The sequence below is a fragment of the Erpetoichthys calabaricus genome, chromosome 1 (assembly GCF_900747795.2).
Source record: "Erpetoichthys calabaricus chromosome 1, fErpCal1.3, whole genome shotgun sequence".
NCBI lineage: Eukaryota > Metazoa > Chordata > Cladistia > Polypteriformes > Polypteridae > Erpetoichthys > Erpetoichthys calabaricus.
In genome coordinates this window covers 155,504,531-155,525,495 of record NC_041394.2, presented here as the reverse complement: position 1 = coordinate 155,525,495, position 20,965 = coordinate 155,504,531, and the positions used below count along the sequence as shown (strand labels likewise).

At 38.0% G+C, this 20,965-nt stretch overlaps 1 protein-coding gene across 3 annotated transcripts in view; it reads left to right on the top strand.

The window, feature by feature from the left end:
- The first annotated feature begins 2,432 nt into the window (after positions 1-2,432).
- LOC114642058 (ELKS/Rab6-interacting/CAST family member 1) overlaps positions 2,433-20,965 on the top strand; it is an 814,051-nt gene continuing 795,518 nt past the window's right edge. For 2 of the 3 annotated variants that reach the window (XM_051920284.1, XM_051920290.1), the window contains exon 1: positions 2,434-2,604. The gene's annotated coding sequence lies outside the window, so the exon portion shown is untranslated. Of the gene's footprint in view, positions 2,605-20,965 lie in introns of all 3 variants that reach the window. The other variant, XM_051920296.1, reaches the window with a different exon arrangement.

Genomic DNA, 20,965 nt, shown 5'->3' with positions numbered 1-20,965 from the left:
CTTCTTTCTCCACCCTATCAGCCCGCTTCTTCTCTTCTTTTGTCGGCATCTTTTCATGTTAAAATTGATTAAGACAGTGTTTGTGTTGCAAATACTTAATACATTTTCCTTAATTTTTCACTTAAGCTGGCACTTAAATCATTCCTGAGGCAGAATGAAGACTTAACAACAATAACATTTATTTATATAGCACATTTTCATACAAATAATGTAGCTCAAAGTGCAAGATTTAAGATATGAAGAGGTAGGGGAAGTGACAGCAAAGGTTGGTAGGAATGAGAATGGCGCCCGTACACATGCGCCGCTTTGCTGCCTTGCCGGCCGCTGCCGAGAGTTGATTCTACAATAAAATAAAAAAAAAATAAAAAGAGGAATAACTTGGAGGTCAATCATCACCCCAAAAGTGGATAGTAGGCATCGAGTAGTATATGTGTACCAAATTTCAGGTCAAACAGTTTGCAAGCTACAGGTGATTTAAAATCCTGGACAGCCACAGTAGCGTTTTATATATAAAGATATAATTGAAAACACACCTTAAAAAGTAAATAGGTTTTGAAATTCATATTCGACAATGGGTTTTCTTTGAGCCTAAACATACACAAAGATCTGGGGGTAACTGGGTTTAGAAAAATCAATTAATCAATGTTCAAAACATGTAGAAAGCAGAGCTGTGACTTTCTTTCCAATCTGCTTTTTAATACCTTTCTTCATTTCTACGTTATATAACTACTACATGTCTTAATTCTAAATAGCTGGCAACAAGTATAAATATGACAATGATAACTTACGCTTTTGAAAAACTCAAAGCACAGAATGAGAATGTATATGAAATTAGAATTTTCTAAAAGACTGTATTGCTCCTATGGTTTTTAATACACCAAACTACACTGTAATATTACAACGTAAATATGAAAAAGAATTTTAGTTCAACAAAAACTTTAATTTCAGTGAAAACATCATTTTATACAATTGTTATATTTTTATCATTAAGTTCTTTGAATTGTGCTTGCAAATTGTCTATGTAGTTCTGGGACAAAGTGATTGCAAATATTTTTTGCAACCAAAGAGGTAAGCAATTCTTGTTGTTTTAAGCCCAAAACAAGCAACTCATCCATAATCATTTATTTACAGTGGCACCTTTACCCATGCAAGAGCTGTGATGAGTAGTATTCTATTCTAATGGCTTTGAGCACAGGATAGGGACTGACCCTGGACAAAACACCAGTTTACCACAGAATAGATATTAAGGGCTAATTTACAGTTGCCAGTGAACGTGAAATGCATGTCTCCAGAATGTCTACAGAAACTCCACACTAACAAACTAAATCAAAGTCTGCTCTACTGCAGCAAACTAACCGTTGTGTCCTGGACTGGTCCTGATGAGTACTCCTGGTGAGCATTTTCTGCATTTAGAAGAAATGCTAGTCTGTATGAGACACAATCCACATTATCAGTTTCATTATTAAAATATGGACTTAGTGTAGGGAAAAATTATTTAAGGTTATTTCCATCCTAAAATGAAAAGAATTTTAAAGACAATGTTTCAACTGTATAGCCTTCACCAGATGTGCAACTGAAAAGGAAAGAGCAGGTAACATATATGGGAAATGATGGAGGGAACAAAGCCAGGGCAGATAAAAGAAGAAAAGGTAGGAGTTGGTGAAAAAAATCCATCAGAGATGAAGAATTAAATGATTAAAAACTTAGTTAATCATTACGAACTGGAGAACTATGTGATCCCATTATTAAATATATTCTCTTTTTTCCTCAAATATTCAATTAAGTAGTTTCATCTAAGCAGCAGTTACAGTCACATTACTGTAATCAAAATATCTGTCATGAATTAGATACGTACATATTGACATTTGGAAGTTGAAAACTTTACATCCATTTATTCTCCAGTCCAGTTTAATCCACTTCAATGTCAGGAAGGCTGTGCTCATCCTGGTGGAACCACTTGCATGTCTTTATTGTGTGTAAGGTGGAAAAATACCACTTGCATGTCTATCACAAGCCACATGATTATCCACATCTACATCCCTCACAGGCTATGTGCACATCCACACCTCAATCATACAACATCAAGTTAGAGCTTAAATTAGTCTAGCTTCTCTACGGAGACTCAAGAATACCAGAATACCTCATTTAGAGACCATGCCAAGGATTCGTCTTGACTAAATTCAACTATACTAAAATGTATAGATATCTAACTCTTGTTTAAAACACATTCAACATAAGCAGCAAAAACCCTAAAAATTAAAGAAAATTTGTACATTATACTTCTTCTGCAATGAATTTTAAAGTTATAGCACTAACGTTTTTTCTGATATTTTCCACCCGAAACATTTACGACCTTCACAGCATGGCGCCTTCGATTCCCAGACAAGAGTAGCGGCGCTCCCCCATGTCCTTGCATCGGTGAGCGCGCTTAAGGTCCTGACGTCATTGAAGCGCCCTGGCGAAGGGGAGCTAGTGGTGCTGGCAAGAGTGGAAAAAAAAAATTAGGATCTGCAATTTTTAAGAGACAGCGACTACTGTTTGCGAACACTCAAAGAATAATCAGATGCTAAACCATCTACTGATCATCCATGCAAACACCCAGAGGTAAGCAGTAAAACTGTTGCATTATTAAATCCTGTAGGTTTCAGGCAAAGGGAGTCGTCTCTTTTCCCCTTTTTAAGCCGTCTTACCTAGTAGGGATTTGTATGGTCTGGCTTCACACAGAAAATGAATCACCTAAATCCTGTGCTAGAAGAATGCGCTGAGCAGAGCGGAAGGCGCAGCCCCTTTCCGCCGGAGGGTGTTCCCTGCAATATCTCCGGGAACGCAGCACAGACAAGGATGACAAACGGGGCTCACCTCGTAAAAGCCAAAAAAGAGCCTAGTGCCCCATTCTGCCAGGTGTACGAAATGCAAAACACAAAACGTTTACGTCCAGGGGCACCCCCGTGTTCCCTCCCCTCCTTGAGTCCACACAGCTGGATGGCGGGTCTCCTTGAGTAGACAGACGGGAATAGCCCACTGTCCACGTCTGGCTCCCCTTAGGCGCTGACACGGACTGTTTCGGCCAATGAATGTGCGCAGGGCAGCCTAGCGAAGAAGGCGCAGCAGTTCGGTTTGGAGGCCAATCCCAAGCCAGCCTAACGGGACAGTTACAAATGAAACGAAACAAATTTATGTGTCAGGTGGAAAAATAAATTGGAAAAAGGTCAAAAGGTGGCTTATGAAATAAAATTTATCATGAAATGTAGAATATCTGGGCCTTAAAGTATCTCGTTTAAAGTGTATTCTTCTGGGAGCGACATGCGAGGATGTATCGTACTGCTATACTGGTTGGTATTTTTACTTGAAACTGCTTTCGCCGGGCTTTTTTACGACCTTACTGATACCGTTGTGTAAGTGTGGCTGGAGCTCCTCCGGAATGGATCGTGTGCGGGTGTCCGTCTTCTTGGCGCGTTCCTCTCCGCCCTCAGCCTGGTTGTGTGAGGACCCTTTCGGCCGCTTTGCTTGCACATCTCGTATTGTGGCGCCGTGCGCGGGGGTTTCTTAAGAGCTAAATCTTCCAGACGTGGGAGCTCCCAGGACTCAACTGGGAATTTCCTCTGTTGGCTAATGAGCTTGGATCTGCTGAGAATAGTAATGCGGGCGGATCCTAGCCTTTGTAGAAGGGTGTAAGAATTGCACCCCCTGCACAAAGCGCGCTCACGTCGGGAGCTTTAAATATTTGCTTGGATGCTGGATTTCCCTTCTAGCCATTTACCCATTCTCCGAGGTCAGTGTAACACAATGAGTTAAGGATTTTAGTTAAGAACTGAAAATAAATGTTAACATTGCCGTTGTTTCTGGAACATAAATATGCTTATAAATGAATATTTATGTTTGTTTATTATATCAACGTGGTAAATTGTCATCTTTAAATATGGTAATTAATAAAAGAGCCTTAGAGGCCAGCTTCTTATAGATGAAGCTAAAACGTTGTTGTACTGAAGAAGTTAGGAAAAGAAAGGTCTACAACAAACCTTGTCCTTAAAGGACCGGTGGCTTCATATTTTCATTTCACTTGACCGTTTAAATGCTAAGTAACACAACAAACCCTGCTTGTTTGGACGTTGATGTTTTCGATTTTGGAGTAATAGGTGATTTTCAGACGGATTAGTCCTTTGTTGGCATCATCATTCACATTTAATTCTCTTTAGCCAGAGTAAGATAACGATTAAAAGGTCACAGGGAAACTGGAGCCAGTTGTGGCTGCCCCGGGCTAAGACAGTATCTAGCTCTTGACCAGTCAATTGTTTCTGCAAGTGTGTCCTGTATTCACACAAGACCATTTAGAGCTGTTAACTAACAAAGTTTGCATATTCAGCTGAAACAAGAAGAACATACAGACTCTACATAGTTGCCAGGCTGAAAGTGAAACTGAAGTTTACATTACTTTGTAAAAGTTTCAGTAAAGCAGTGATCATTTAAGAAGCTGGCCTCCGTGTGAATGATAGTGTTTAGAAAGTGAGAAGTGTATTGAATTATGTTCAGGAAGTTTTTTTTTTTTGTGAATAGAGCAGGTAGATGTTATTTTATGTATTTGTTTAATAGATGATTACAGAAGTTATTGCTGTTTCTTAGGGTTTTAGCAAGTATAGTCTAAAAGAAAATTTGTTGAAGAGAAGTTGTTGGGCTGCTTACAAATGTTATTGCATCTAGACTGGCTTCAATGTTATTTGCTTCCTGCTTGATATGGCATTATTTTATATTACTATTGTCCTGTAATAAAATAGATACCCAGCACAGGAGTGTAAAAATGTTTTTATTGGACTTGCAGGTACCAAATGACAAGAAATTGATTAATACAAATTAATCAAAACCAAAATATGACCACATTTTTCTACTGATTATGTTTTGTTTTTGAATGTAATTGTTTTGTTATGTTTCCCATTATTTGGTACCTGCTTGTCTGGTTAAAAATTTGTATGTGTGTGTATATTTCTGTAGCTCCTGGGGTACTCGCACTAAAGACCTTTAACTAGCAAGGTAACAGATTGTCTAGTGTGTACTTCCAAATACAAGGTAACTGGCAAACTAGGAGGATTACTTGCTGAACTACACATCATGTATAGAGAATTTAAATTGCTTTATTCTCTTTTTGGTGTTGATGAAAACACAATGATACATTATAAGATGACTAGGTTTGGTGTCTTCATAGTGATAAATAAATTGAATACTTTTCCACACGCTAGATCCACACAAACTTTGAGAGTAACAGTCCAACATATTAAATCCAATAAAAGTCAGAATCTCTGTTGGGCATTTGTCCGTAAGTGTTATTGAAATGGTAAACTGTTAAGTGTTGCTGGTCAGGGAAAATCATCTAGCCACACCGCTGCAATTTTATGGAAAGTAATGACATTCAACTACTGTTTTGCTTTTATGATACTTATGAGCATATATATATATACTGTATATATTTAGTATAGAGGGAGGCACATTGGCACAGAGGATAACACTGCATCCTCATGGATCTAGCATCCTGGTTTTGAATCCTGCATCTGGTTGTTATATATTTGGAGTATACTTTCACTTTCTGTGTTTTTGTGCATTTTTCCATCAGATACTCCACCTCCCACCTCCTCAAAGATGTACATTTATCAGGTGGTGAGACTAAACAGGGACTGATTGAGTCTTGGCATATATTATTGGTTTCTGGTGATGAACTGGTGTTCTGTCTAGGGTGGTTTTTGCTTTCCATCTTATGCTGCTGGGGTAGGCTCTTGTCCCCAACAAGGTACCCCCAATCCTAATCTCTCATCCCCCCTCTACCCCAACTTTAAATTTTGAGTCATAATTTTTTGAGACTATTGTTATTAGACAGCTTACTTGCAATCTGTTGTACAATATAAATTGTCCATGCAATGTTTTTTTTTTGTTCTAACAATGAAAAAGCCAGGCATACTTCCAGCCATTTCCAGCCCTCACTTTCTCCCTAAGGGAACAAACACGTGCTGGTTTATAAATATTAATGACAGTATAATGGAAAATAAAATAAATGATGATATATATAGCATTTTGCAAAACACACAAACAATCCAGTAGGAAAAATCAGTAGACAAATATATGGATAAGTATGGCAAAGTTTTTGAAGAAATGAAGACCTGACATGTTGGTTTGTGAACAGTTCTGAATCCCAGAATAGACCAGCTCCATTTTACTGTTTTGTATAGATTAAATATCTTTTTGCAAACAATCCTGAGGTAAAAACATGCTTCTCATGCTCAAGATTTAGATCTAGATACATGAACAATCAGAACAAATAAAACTAGTAAACTGAAATCCGAATCAGAAGTCCTTTGTAATGAAGCAGAAAATCAAGGAGGGGGAAAGAGGGTTAAACTGTAAAACAAGATCCTTCCTGCTCTTGGTCCATTCCTTTTAAAGTAGATGCTTGCCAAATATCCGGTCCCATGCAGCTCAGCACTGAAGCACAGCAGGCTCATACTGTCAGATGCTAATGTCAGCATCCTTCGCAAAGGACAGATCTGCTGTGTGGCAATTGCCCCACATTGACTAATTAACAATAATTATATTAAATCAAAGGGGCTGTGCTATTAGATGATATTTGTATCTTTCTAATTCCATGTTCTAAATTGGAGCTTATGGTTGGATTTAACCTATTTTTTTGCTAACTAAGATAATGGCTAATTAACCGTCTAAAGATGTATGTACATGTCTTTGTGTTTTCTTACTAAGATGGTATGTTTTTTTTTCATAGGGACTATGTACTTAGCCAGTCCACTTTTCAGGAGAAAGATGGATCTTTGTTGGCTTTTTTTGCTGTAAGGAAAAAAATGTTAAAGGAACATGTGTATGGCTGCTTTGGTATGCTTATTAAATGTATTGTCTTTGCTGAGCAGCTCCTCATCATTTGGCAGTTGTTGCATTTTAAAACATGGTCTGCACCCACAATATGATTGCTATTAAATTTTGTAGTCAAAGCATTAATGGCACAGGCTATGCTTTTGTTGTTTTTCAAATAATTATGACTGCATCTAACAGAGCAAATTATGCCGTATTACTGATAGCCCAGCACTCATTTCAAACCTGTAGCCTTACTTGGCAAAAACATATGTTTGAGAAGTATGGTCACACATTATGAGAAAATGGCCCAGTTGTTTTTTTTTTTTGTTTTTTTTTATGGTAATATTGTCAGTAAAACTATTTAGTTCCTGCGTGTATTTCTGCATTGAGTATTTTTCCCAATTAATGTTACCAGGGTCCTCATTTTAAAAAAAAAAAAAAAAAAAGCTCAATATATGATACATGTAACATATGGAACTTCCACAGAAATGTCTAGATTTATAAAAATAATGTGATGGGGGAACATGCGTATATTTAAGGCAACTCGGACCCATAGATAAACATTTCAGAGAGAGACCGGGAAATGGTGACACCTTTAAAGGGAAATGCAGGTGAAACAGCTGCTTATGATGACTCGCAAGCATAAAAATGCATATCACAAAGCTGAATTTATAATGTGCGTTGATGTGACAATCATATTACACCTCAAAAGTGGTGAATATGATGTACGGGCAGTATTTTAGTTCCCTTTTAAGAAGGCCAATGCTGTATATTTTGCACTGAATAACTTTTTATCAGTTTATATCGGCTACCTGTTGTCAGCTATTTTCCTGAGAAGTGACAAGTCATGGAATACCTCAGCCAAGCTTCACTCAGTCATTCCCCGCCATACTGGAAGTAATTAACACTAGAATTACCAGAGTTTACGAAAAAACTCGTAGCTCCGGCCCACCTTAAAACTGTTCTCACCTCTTCCTTTGTCTTCTAAATGTGCCGATTAACACGAGCAGCAAGCAGCCGGCTATTCCATCCCCCACCACCGCAGTAATGTTCACTAAGTTTTCCCAGCTCATGCCTTGTTTGATTATCTGGAGTGACTGGTGCTGGAGTTTTAGAGTGGAAATAATAGATCGCTATTTGGAACACACGCATTTCATGTGTGTTCCATTTCTACAGTAATCTGTGTAAACACATTTTTAAAACAGAAACGGTTTTCATATTTTAGTAGTAAATGGCAAAATGTAGGCATAAACTATACAATGTATGAAGCCTGAAGTCCAAAGATCAAGTAAACACTTTCACAAAAGGTTCAAGGATGATACATCAGCTTCCGGGGCGTAGCGGTAAGATTTGCTGACTTGTAATCAAGAGTCCCCGGTTCGTTCCTCACTCACTCCTATATTTGCCGTTTTCCAGTAGTGAGCTGCTCCTTTTGTTAATATTAATACAGTACACACATACATTTGGTTTGCGTCTGTAACACACGGTGTGCATTTTATAGGACTTGTAAAAGTTACCGTTTTTTTTTACTTTTATTCTCTCTACATCACAATCACGATACATACTACCTTCCCAAACCCCAGGGATCTGATGCTGTTATTTTTTATTTTGAAACGGAATAACTGGAGATGTGAGTGGTGTTTTTGAGACAATGGAACTGGACATTCTCTCATCTGGAGGGATAAAAGCTGACACACAAACGCTGGCAAATCTGCCTTCTTCGTATCTCACCATCACTGAATTTTTTTTTTTATTCAGTTTTATTGAGTGTTCCTGCTCATGCTGAATTATGTGCACCTTATGTGTATGATGTCAAAAAAACAAAAAAAACACAGACGTATGGTGTATATGATATTTGGAATAATTCGTTTTATGACCTGTATAGTACATTTTGGAAAACTTTGTGGCACGGATGCAACATTATTCATATTATTCATATTCCTTCGCATAACATCTTGGCGGTTTGTAATCAGTGACTGCGTTTTTTTTTTTTCCCCGATCTTGCCAGTCCCCACATATTGCTGTATGCTGTTTCTTTTGTACTCCAGGACATGCAGAGGATAGAATAGTACAGAGCAGTAAGTTCAGCGCCATATGCAATCATCAGATTCAAACGTTAACTGTTCACACACATGCAAGGATAGTTTTCCTACATGTGGTTCCTATTACACACCTGAAAGAAAGAGACAATATATGTGAAAACATCATCGCAGTAATGCAATATTATTTGAAAACGAACAGCGTCAGATCGGGTGTGGATTTATGTTGGTGCTATTACTGAAAGAAGAAAAGATCAACATGTGCGTCGATCCTGCAGCACAAGTAATCTGTAGATGCCTATCTCAGTGGCTTGGGTCATCCTGTGATTCATTAATTTTGAAGCAAAGCAGCTTTTGTGGATGTGATATTACTATATGTCAGTTTTTCATGTGGACTGTTTGTATTCACTGTAACAGCAATCCTGTCATTACGTGTGCCAAGTTATAGTAGCTACCTGCTCATATGCTGGCACCTTATACCTTTCCATGACCAGCAGAATGCAAAGGAGAGGTGTTGTAATGCCACAAATGATTTTGTGCTCGTAGTTGTTGAGCACAGCCAGATACTTTTGAATGCAGGTGGCGGTGTCCTTTTATGCATCATATGGAAGTCTCCTCTACCAGCCAATGAACATCATGATTTCAATATGTGATTGTTGATTAGCATTCTCATTACATGGATGTTTTTAGGGCGGCATTCAAGGCGTGTTCACATACCCACATTTACAAGGTGATTGTGATTTATAAAGGGTAATTTGTATAGAAATGTGTGTATACATTTTCCAGTTTTTTTGGAATGCACGTATTTTTTACACTGAAATCTTAGCTGTATAAATGAAGCCTTGAGATACTCAAGCATAGCATAATGTTAGAGAATAGCATTCAGAGTGAATAAATTACTACAATCATTGGATGCTTATTTATTGAATATTTCAATAGCTCAGGATGAGATCTCATTGGACTTAGTAACACTTTATGCCATCTTTGGCAGCTATAATGACAACCAGATGTTGCTTGTAATTAGCAATTGATCAGTCTTTCACAGTGCCACAGAGGATTTTGGCAACATACAGGATTGATTCATCTGATATTTGTGAATTTTTAAGTATAACACGGCTCATTCGAACCTGCTATGATATTTTTATGGAATTTTAAGCATAGATTTTGAGTTTGCTATTTTAAATATCTGTTCTTTTGACAATTGTGATAAGGGCTTAATTGTGTATTTACAATTATTGACCTTTTGACCTACCTGCACTTCCAGCTAGATTTCCATTTGATTGAAGATGCTTTATCTTGTACTTGTTGATCAATCTGTTACATTGTTGGAAGGAATTTGGGTATATTCTTCCATAGCTAGCTTTTTCAAAAGGTGATGTTTTCAGGATTTTATTAGGTTGAGGTTCATATTTTTCAGTTACTGACTTGACATTTCCAGGATTTAGGACTAGAGTATTTTAAACAGGCTAGCTCAGCACATTGAATTTTGACTAATTTCTTTGCAGTCTTTCTGGCATGTTTTTGATCTTTCACTGACCTTATCTGTTCTGGAGTTCTTTGTGACATTATAGAAAATGCTACACTTTTTCTTACAGAAATGTTTTTATAGGGTGATCACTATTAGCAAGATTGACTAGTGTCCTTTGGTGTTTAATTGTGGTTCAGTGGCACTTTAGTACCTTAGAATGTCTCAGCCTGGAAATAGTTACAGAGCCATCAATATATTCTTCTTGAGGATTTTGTGATATTTTGTTTTTGTAATTGTGTCAGGATATGCCTGTAGAACCACTACACTGAAAACTTTACTCTGTTTTCTAAAAACCCTTTATTAATTTTGAATAATACTAGACAGGATTGCCCTTCAGTCAAGCTTGGTGGAAAATTGAAATATTTCAATAAATTATCTTAATTATCCTTTTTATTGCTTCAGGTTACTAGGGTTACAATAACCTTTTCAGTAGGTTACATGCATATTTAATTACCTTGCACCAGAAATTGGTGTAGAGTCCTGCACTGGGCCTGGTACCTGTCATATACTGTATCTATAAAAAAGTGACTCATTGGAGAGGCCTAAAACATTTTATATTTGCATGATTTTGTGTAGTTAAAAATGTAAGAAATTACATGTGGTGCCGTTAAAAATAAAAACCGGCAAATAATGACACATTTTTCATTCTGTAAAATGTGTTCCTGTCTTCCTTCTGACACCATGGTGCCAGCATTTTAGCCTGTGCTGGTAGGTTTATATGGTTTCTAACTGCATCTGCTGGGTATATGCAGTTAGGGCAGTTTTAGCTATTCTCCAGCAGAAATTACATTTTCCTGGTCAGTGAAACAGAATATTTTCTAATTAAGTGAACTGTTATTTCCTAGATTCTCTGTTTGATGAACAATATAGAAATTAGAAAAACTAAGTTTGGTTAAAAAAAAAAAATTAAAATCTACCAAGCAGTTATATGTGAATCTATAAAATTCTTTTCGCGTTTGAAACGGAAATGACGTATGACCACGCGATATGGAAATTACGTATTACGTATGACCACACGATATGGAAATTACGTAAAAGTGTTAAACACAAACACGCCGATCTGTCCCATACAAGTTGCGCCCCGCGTCGTCCTCTCCCAGCCCTCCTCTCCGGACTCCAGTGCTGAGCCGTCTGCCGCCAGGCACGTTCTCCACAGAGAAAACTGACACATTGTAACTTTTTTTTAATTCGCAGTACTTGATATTAGAAGAGATGAACAAAACAGCTTTGCGTCTTTCTACTTTTTAAACTGTGCCGAGCTGTAAACAATGTGAAGACGAGACTGCCTTCAGCGGTGAGGGGTCGTAAAGAACAAAGTGGACACTGGGAGGGCGCGGAATGTCGGGCTTTTCCTCCGGGTCAACAGCTTCGCAGTTTCGGGCAGCGTCCTCTCTTCTCACACTGTTTGTCACACTTCGAAGGTGCCCGTCGGCTCCTGGGATAGTGAAATCTTTGCGAATAAGTGTAATCGGCGCTATCGAAGCGGGACTGTCTTGGTAAAATTGTCCTTAAGATGAATTCAGGTCACTAAAACCCAGCAACATTCAAGGTTGCTTTTGTGATGAATTCTTTTAGTAAGATGGAGGGTTTTACATCAAAAAGATGTACCGACCTTCTTCATGTTAAGTATTGGACTTGGTAATTGTTTGGACCTTCTGCCCGTTAAGCATGGAAAGGCAGCGTCCACATTTTCTCAGAATAATTTTTCTCTTAAATCACAGGCACATAGTGCAAGGTTGTCAAGCAGGTACTTTGCCCGAAACCACTACAGTAGTACTCAGGTGTATCTTACTTCTTAAATGTTAATGTTTGACTGTTTTAATAATTTATACGCTTCTTATACGTCTTCTTCAAATTCTTTATCAAAATGTTTTACTACTTAATAAATTAATATTTATGTAATTTCTATGTTATTGTGAATGCTTTTTATTTGTTCAAAAATAACATTGGTAATTAACAAACTTATTTTATAAATACTACATTTTAGTTTTTTTTCCCTAACTCTCAGTGAGCAAAGCCACTGGGTAATCAGCTAGTATTATATATTTTTTTCTTTTTAAAAATATTTTCATTTTGATGTTCATTCATATTTTTTTTGGGGTATTCCTAATTGTTTAATTAATCCATTGTTTTTCTAATTAGTGGGTCTTGACGCTAAAGTAGTTGCAGCCTTTACATGATTCAGTGGTGTTTGCCTGGGGTGTCTGCTCTGCTCATTATTAATCATTAATAAGATACAATGAAGGGAGCAAACTGCACAGAGAAAGGGTAAAATATAATTAAAGCTACTAAAGTGATTTAAGCATTTAAACCTATAGCAAAAGCAAAATGTTTGTAAATCTATATATATAAAATTCATTTCGCTTTGAAACGGAAATTACGTATGAGCGTTTGAACAGAAATTACGTATGACCACAGAGGAACAGGAAAAACATTTTTAATAAACTGATTCTTGCGAGAGAGCGAATGGTGACATAGCTCTGGCTGTAGCGTCATCAGGAATCGCTTGTACAGTGATCCCTCGCTATATCGCGCTTCGCCTTTTCGCGGCTTCACTCTAATCGCGGATTTTATATGTAAGCATATTTAAATATATATCGCAGATTTTTTGCTGTGTCGCGGATTTCTGAGGACAATGGGTCTTTTAATATTCTGGTACTTGCTTCCTCAGTTGGTTTGCCCAGTTGATTTTATACAAGGGACGCTATTGGCAGATGGCTGAGAAGCTACCCAACTTACTTTTCTCTTTCTCTCTCTTGCGCTTTCTCTGATCCTGATGTAGGGGGTGTGAGCAGGGGGGCTGTCGCACACCACCTAGACGATACGGACGCTCGTCTAAAAATGCTGAAAGATTATTTTTCAACGTTGCTACCTTCTGTGTGCAGCTGCTTAGTGAAGCTTCGCATACTTAAAAGCTCGAAGGGCACGTATTGATTTTTGCATGTTTGTTTTTCTCTGTCTCTCTATCTCTCTCTCTCTCTCTTTGCTCCTGACGGAGGGGGTGTGAGCTGCGCCTTCAACAGCTTTGTTGCCGCGGTGCTTCGCATACAGGCCCTATTGAATTTGTTTGCTTTCTCTGTCTTTATGACAGTCTCTGCTCCTGACAAAGCACTCCTTGAAGAGGAAGATATGTTTGCATTCTTTTAATTGTGAGACAGAACTGTCATCTCTGTCTTGTCATGGAGCACAGTTTTAAACTTTTGAAAAAGAGACAAATGTTTGTTTGCAGTGTTTGAATAACGTTCCCTGTTTCTCTACAACCTCCTGTGTTTCTGCGTAAATCTGGTGACCCAAGCACGACATATAAAAATAACCATATAAACATATAGTTTCTACTTCGCGGATTTTCTTATTTCGCGGGTGGGCTCTGGAACGCAACCCCCGCGATGGAGGAGGGATTACTGTACATTATTAGATGGAGGCCGTGCAGCACATTCGGCGGTGCAATTTCCATTAAACTTCACTCACGACGAAAATCCAATTTGCAACATACGCAAAGGCTCTGGAAAGGCAAATGTCTTGCAACATTCAAAGATAATAGTTTGGGATGAGTGCACCATGCCACATAAAAGATCTTATGAAGCCTTGAACGAACAATGCAAGATCTAGAGATCTACCAAAATAATGGGAGGTACTGTCGTTTACTCACAGGAGGTTTTCGTCAAACATTACCAGTTATTCCACGAGGGACACCAGCAGATGAACTCAACATGTTTTTAAAATCTCCCACGGTCAGTTATATGTTGCGTGGTTTCTCGGGTAGGGTACACCAAAAAATTTATACATTTATGCACGTAATGGGCAAACAAAAATGTAGGTATACCCTAAAGCACTGCAGTAGTACTCAATGTATCTTTACTTCTTAAATGTTAATGTTTATTGTTTAATAATTTATACGCTTCTTATATGTTGTTCAAATTCTTTTATCAAAATACCAGTAACGGCGCACAGTGAATACACTTTGACTTGAGCATTCATAGTATTCATCCTCTTTCTCTGTACGTTTAGCATTCGTTTGCTCAGAGGCTAATGTGCTTGCTGCTTCCTGAGCAGCTCTTCTTTACTCCACCCTAGCAGCCCACTGCTTCTTTTTCGTCGGGCTTCTTTTCGCATTAAAACTGATTAAGTTAGTTTTTGTGTTGCAATTACTTAGTATGTTTTCTTTAACATTTCACTTAATCTGGCACTTAAGGTCTTCAATCTGCCTCAAGAATTATTAGCGAAGGGTGTAGGAATGAGAACGGCGCCCGTACGCATTCGCGCACGGCCACCTGCTGCGCTCTGCCAAGAGTTGATTCTACAATAAAATAAAATAAAAATAAAAAGAGTGATAAAATCATCACCCCGAAAACGGATAGTAGACTGTCACATAGGTATATGTGTACCAAATTACAAGTCAATAGGGTGAAACGGTTTGCCAGCTACAGGTGATATAAAATCCTGGACAGACAAATGAACATATGAACGTATTATAGAAGAAGATTTTACTGTTAATAATTTTTATTTATCTGCAATGTGCTTCTTATATATTAGTTCATATTCTCATATGATAAAGATGTTAATAATGTTGTTTTGTATTGATTTCTGTGTTATTGTAAATGCTCTTTATTTGTTGAAAAAATAAAATTGCAATGAACAAACTTATTTTATAAATACAGTAATCCCTCCTCCATCGCGGGGGGTTGTGTTCCAGAGGCCACCCGCGAATAAGAAAATCCACGAAGTAGAAACCATATGTTTATATGGTTATTTTTTATATTGTCATGCTTGGGTCACAGATTTTGCGCAGAAACACAGGAGGTTGTAGAGAGACAGGAACGTTATTCAAACACTGCAAACAAACATTTGTCTCTTTTTCAAAAGTTTAAAACTGTGCTCCATGACAAGACAGAGATGACAGTTCTGTCTCACAATTAAAAGAATGCAAACATATCTTCCTCTTCAAAGGAGTGGGCGTGTCAGGAGCACAGAATGTCACATAGATAGAGAAAACAATTTCTAGCAAACAAATCAATAGGGCTGTTTGGCTTTTACGTATGCGAGAGCACCACGGCACAAAGCTGTTGAAGGCGGGCAGCTCACACCCCCCTCCGTCAGGAGCAGAGAGAGAGAGAGAGAGACAGAGTTTGTTTTTCAGTCAAAAATCAATACGTGCCTTCGAGCTTTTAAAGTATGCGAAGCACATGCAGCATGTCGTTTCAGGAAGCAGCTGCACAAAAGATAGCAACGTGAAGATAATCTTTCAGCATTTTTAGACGAGCGTCCGTATCGTCTAGGTGTGCTAACAGCCCCCCTGCTCAGGTCCCCAGTAAGTCAGGATCACAGAAAGTCAGTGCAAGAGAGAGAGAAAAGTATGCATCTAGCTTCTCAGCCATCTGCCAATAGCGTCCCTTGTATGAAATCAACTGGGCAAACCAACTGAGGAAGCATGTACCAGAAATTAAAAGACCCATTGTCGCAGCAGAAATCCGCGAACCAGCAAAAAATCCGCGATATATATGTTAAATATGCTTACATATAAAATCCGCGATGGAGTGAAGGCCGCGAAAGCGAAGCGCGATATAGCGAGGGATCACTGTACTGCATTTTATTTTTTTCCCTTGCACTCGGTGAGCGAAGCACTGGTAATCCGCTAGTGTTTTATGAAAGTTAAAAATCATGCTGCTGTGCTTTCTTAATGTAGAATAAGAGAAGAGAAAAAAATACCAGCTAATTAATTGAGATCAGTGTTATCAGTGGTCACTGATTATGAAATCTGGTTGAAGCAAAAACCTGAAGCCACGGTGGGCCCCGAGGAGCCGACTTTTGAGAACCCCTGGTTTATAGTATTCTTTGGACAGGTCCCAGTTCTTAAATCATAGGATGTTTTCAGAATGCCTAGTTAGGCAAGCTAGTTTGGTACTAACCGTATTTCCCCAAAAATAGGACCTACTCCGAAAATAGCCCTAGGCATGATTTTCAGGGCTGCTCTGCAATATAAGCCCTACTCCAAAAATAAGACCTAGTCAGGATTGGTCAGCTGAAAAGTAAGGCGCCTAATCCATGTTTAAACTTCACGCGATGCGTGTGCCCGAAACATCCATTAAATTCCGAGAACACCTTGCCACAATATCTCTGAAAAGGATGTTTAATGATTACATCCATCAGTTCAGGGATGCGCCCATTCTAGCAGCATCAGCGCAAGACAGAAACAAAATCTCTGGACGGGGCATCAGCTCATCACAAGGTGAACACAAGCACAAACATACACTAACGTCACCGTAGCTTCACCAAATCCCCAAACCCTTCATGTCTTTGGATGGAAAATGGAGCACACTGAGGAAACCCACCAGGAAAATATGCAAACTCCAGGCAGGATCACAAGGGGACGTGACTCCCTGCAAAACAGGCAGTGCTACCGCTCTGCCACCGTGCCACTCCATATGTGTAACTATTAGCTAAGTATCATTATTTAAACAAAGTATCGATTTTACCTGTAAAATGTAACATAGATATTTTTTAATGCATTTTCATCATGAAAGTGATATCAAGTTTAAGTCTAATAATTCTAAATGTGCATAGAGCCTGGAATATTATAAATTTTAATGTGTTCTGTGTGGTTATGCTGCTGTCCGGTCAGGAGGAAGCCTCAGAAGCACGTGAGCAATTTTAACAACTTGGTCGGTTTTAGATGACGTTTACGACGGTTTGCTTTAATGATAAAGTAAACTACGAGGTTAAAGCTGAAATTTCCACTTTAATCACAAATAGACATTTTTTATTATATTCTTATTTTTTTTCCCTCTGTGGCCTCAAATACGCCACTGTAACATTTCTGATGGTATTGTAAGGTACAAAAAAAAAATAGATGGCACAAAAGATGGTATGTGAGATTTTAAAATGTATCATGTCATTACTTTGCGGACTAATGCAACTCCTTTAATATCAAAGCATCACGAATGCATTTGTATGTCGGCATTTTGCTTCACCACATCGAAACCATTCATCAAACATCGAAGCGCGCACATCGACCCTGGAGGATCCTAAAAGAAGCTGGGGTAGCAAGAAATTCAGGCTGAAATTCAGGGTTGAGATTGTGGAGGAGTTATGACAATATTCCAGAAAGAACATGGGACATGACAGTATTTGGATAAAATTGTATATTGTTTTAACATGAAAGAAATATAAGATATCCCCTGAAAATAAGCCCTAGGTGCATCTTTGGATGAAAAATTAATATAAGACCATGTCTTATTTTTCGGGGGATACACAGTAGCTTGATGGAGTTTTTGTAAATGGCTGTTGTCGGCCAGTGGAAGGATGGGCTTGGAATCACTCAGACGTTTTGGGGCACTAACCGGGCTGTCCCTTTTATTTGGTTGCCAGACGAAGTGAACAAGTAGAGAGTTGAAAGAAACAAAAAAATCGTGCAAATGCACTGCTCCCTGGTCCGGGGTGCCTCCTTCTGTGAAGTTTAATTTTGTACTCCGCCATGCGGCTCACTCTGGTCTTCTGGCAAATGACGCCTCTCTTTAGGCTGTACATCTTTTATGGTGAAATGCCCGGAATGGGCAGGGCTAAGTGCCATTACTGGGTGGTATCTCAGAGCTGCGAGGGAAGAAGAGAAACAGGGCAAAGTCAGCAGTAGCCCCCCTCTCATCTCAGTGGATTATTACATACCTTTCCGGAGTCCTCCATTGCCCTTGCATGACATGGCCCTCATACAGAATTTTTTTTTCTTCTTTTCTCGGTTTATGATTGATTATAACCCAGGGTGTCTAACGAAATTTTTTGTGGTAAATGTGCAGAAAATCAGAGGTTGGGCAAATGCTTTTATTTTGTAACAAGCTCCACTGTTTGTATTTTCCAGGACTGCTATACATTCTTTTATTAGTCTGTGTTCCATCTTCTGCTATTTACTTTGTTTTTATAGTTATACATTCTACCTAGTCCGCGCATCTTTGTGTTTTATTATGTATTTGAGTTAATTCCAACCCCATCCTGATCACTGTCATTTTAGAGTTTAGTCAGCTTAAGCTTTGTCTGTGTACACCAACTTCTTCTGCATTGCAACCATGTGTACATGAGCTTATCTGTCAGGTCTAATTTGCCCTTTTATGAGTAACTGTAGATGTGTGCATGAATGTGCCCTTTGGTGGACTTGCATCCAATCGACGTTTACTTCCTAAATCAAACAGTATAAAGCAGCGATAGACACGGAAACTCTGCCTAGATAAGCAAGATGTTACATGTGAAAACAATTTTACTAAAGGGTACCATTTATAAATTTATCATTTTGTACTCTCCCACCCCCCCCACCCCCACCTTTTTTAGGTCAGTGTTGAGTTTTTTCCCCCCATCTTGTTAGCTGCTTCAACATGTTTGGCAGCTCTGTATAACTGTGTGGCTTTATACTGTAAGAGGTATTTCCCCTAGGCTACCTTTTTGAGGTGTATGATATTGTGAAAGTGTTTTCTGTTTGAAAATATGACACACTCCAGTGAAGGAGTGTAAGTTTTTGATGTGTTTTTGAGTATGCTGTATGGTCTGCTTTCAGTCACTGCCTTTATTGAATACAACTGTAATTTGAGATTTTGTTATATTGCTCACCATACACTGTTGGTTTTAGATTGTAAGATTTGATGTATGCAAAATATATACGCACAGTAATAAAACACAATCTTATTAATGCAGCACAATCACAAAACACAATCTGTTTAAAGCACCATACTAAATATTATATACCAGTAATGGCGCACTACACTTGACTTGAGCATTCATGGTATTCATCCTCTTTCTCTGTACGTTTAGCATTCGTTTGCTCAGAGGTTGATATGTTTGCTGCTTCCTGAGCAGCTCTTCTTTACTCCACCCTAGCGGCCTGCTGCTTCTCTTGTTTCGTCGGCATCTTTTCGCGTTAAAACTGATTAAGTTAGTTTTTGTGTTGCAATGCTTAGTACATTTTCTTTAATCTTTCACTTAATACTGGCACTTCATTCTTGATGGCAGATTGAAGACTTATTAGCGGACGGTGGGTAGGGAATAAGAACCGGCGCCCGTACGCATGCGCTGCCCTGCTGCATGCTGCCGAGAGTTGATTCTACAATAAAATAAAAATAAAAAGAGTAATAAAATCATCACCCCAAAGCGGATAGTAGACGTCACGTAGTATATGTGTACCAAATTTCAAGTCAATAGGTGAAACGGTTTGTGAGCTACAGGTGATTTAAATTCTGGACAGACAAACGAACAGCCACGGTACCGTATTATAGAAGAAGATTTCTTGAGAAAATCTTAGAAAATCCTTTTGATCAAATTAGAAAGTGGTACAGAAGTTCAACACCAGAATGTTTCCTGAATCACCAAACATTTTGCTAGCAAGCACCATTTAACATTTCAATGGTGTTCATTAACAGGGCTGTTGCAACTACATAGTATTTAAAAGAGTACATTATATGTGTTTTTCTTTTTAAAAATGGCACCACTGCTCTCTTTTTGGAATAGACAAACCCTCAAAATGCCTTCTGATTGTATAAATAGAGGTGATGAAATAACTGTATAAAAGACTACGGTACATACGTATCTTATTTAATCTAACTATAAATTACTAGAACCAGCATGTTTCTGTCCTTAAGTACTGTATACATGTATAATCTTTCTGTCAACTTTACAATAATCTTTAAAAACCTTTTGTAATGACTCAAATTGCAAGAGAAGTACTCCCCTAGCATGTATAATAATAAGCTTCTCATTGTCTTTGTCTCTTAATAACAACTATATTCTGAGCTTTTTCAGATAAGTGAAGTAAGGTAGTTAGATGTTTATAGTGCCAAAAAGTTAACGATGTGTTGCATGTTGACTAGCATATGCGAGAAGGAATATCACTGTCCTTGGTACATGTGACATTAATGACGCTATAAACTCATAAAGTCATGTATTTCATTAATTGTTGATTTTAATATCTAAATGTATTTAGTTGTTTTGATTTTCAAGAAAAAAATCAGGGTAACAAAAAATTTTAAAGAAACTTCCAAATTTCTTTTAACTTCTCATTCTGCATAATATCCCCATCTTTATTCATTGCAGCCTGAGAAAAACAATATCAGGGTTTTTGTTATACACTAATTGAATATTTCTGTTAATGTGTTTGAAATCAGCAAATTTCTTTACACTTGAACTGAGTGAAGGCCTCTTCTGTTCTTAACGTGTTTTTCATGCATTGCAATGTATAGCAACCATAATTTGAGCTGAAGGATTTAGATGAATATCATGTAATATTCTCCAAAATAAAATTGCCCTGATGATTGTTATTGCTGGTATACTTCTGTGTACTAGAGATCACTTAACCTAAACGTTTGAAAATTGAATGCATTTACAGCAGAAAACTGTTAAAGTAGGTGTTATTTCTTTCTGATGAATTTTTGTCCAGGTGGTAAGAGTAGGCAAACGGTGTATGTTGCTTCTGTTTTGTCCTTTAATGAATCACAGGCTGTCAGATCATATTTCACTATTTGAATATAGATGAAATGTATTTTATAAAGATATCATACAAAGACAGGAACTGATATTCTAA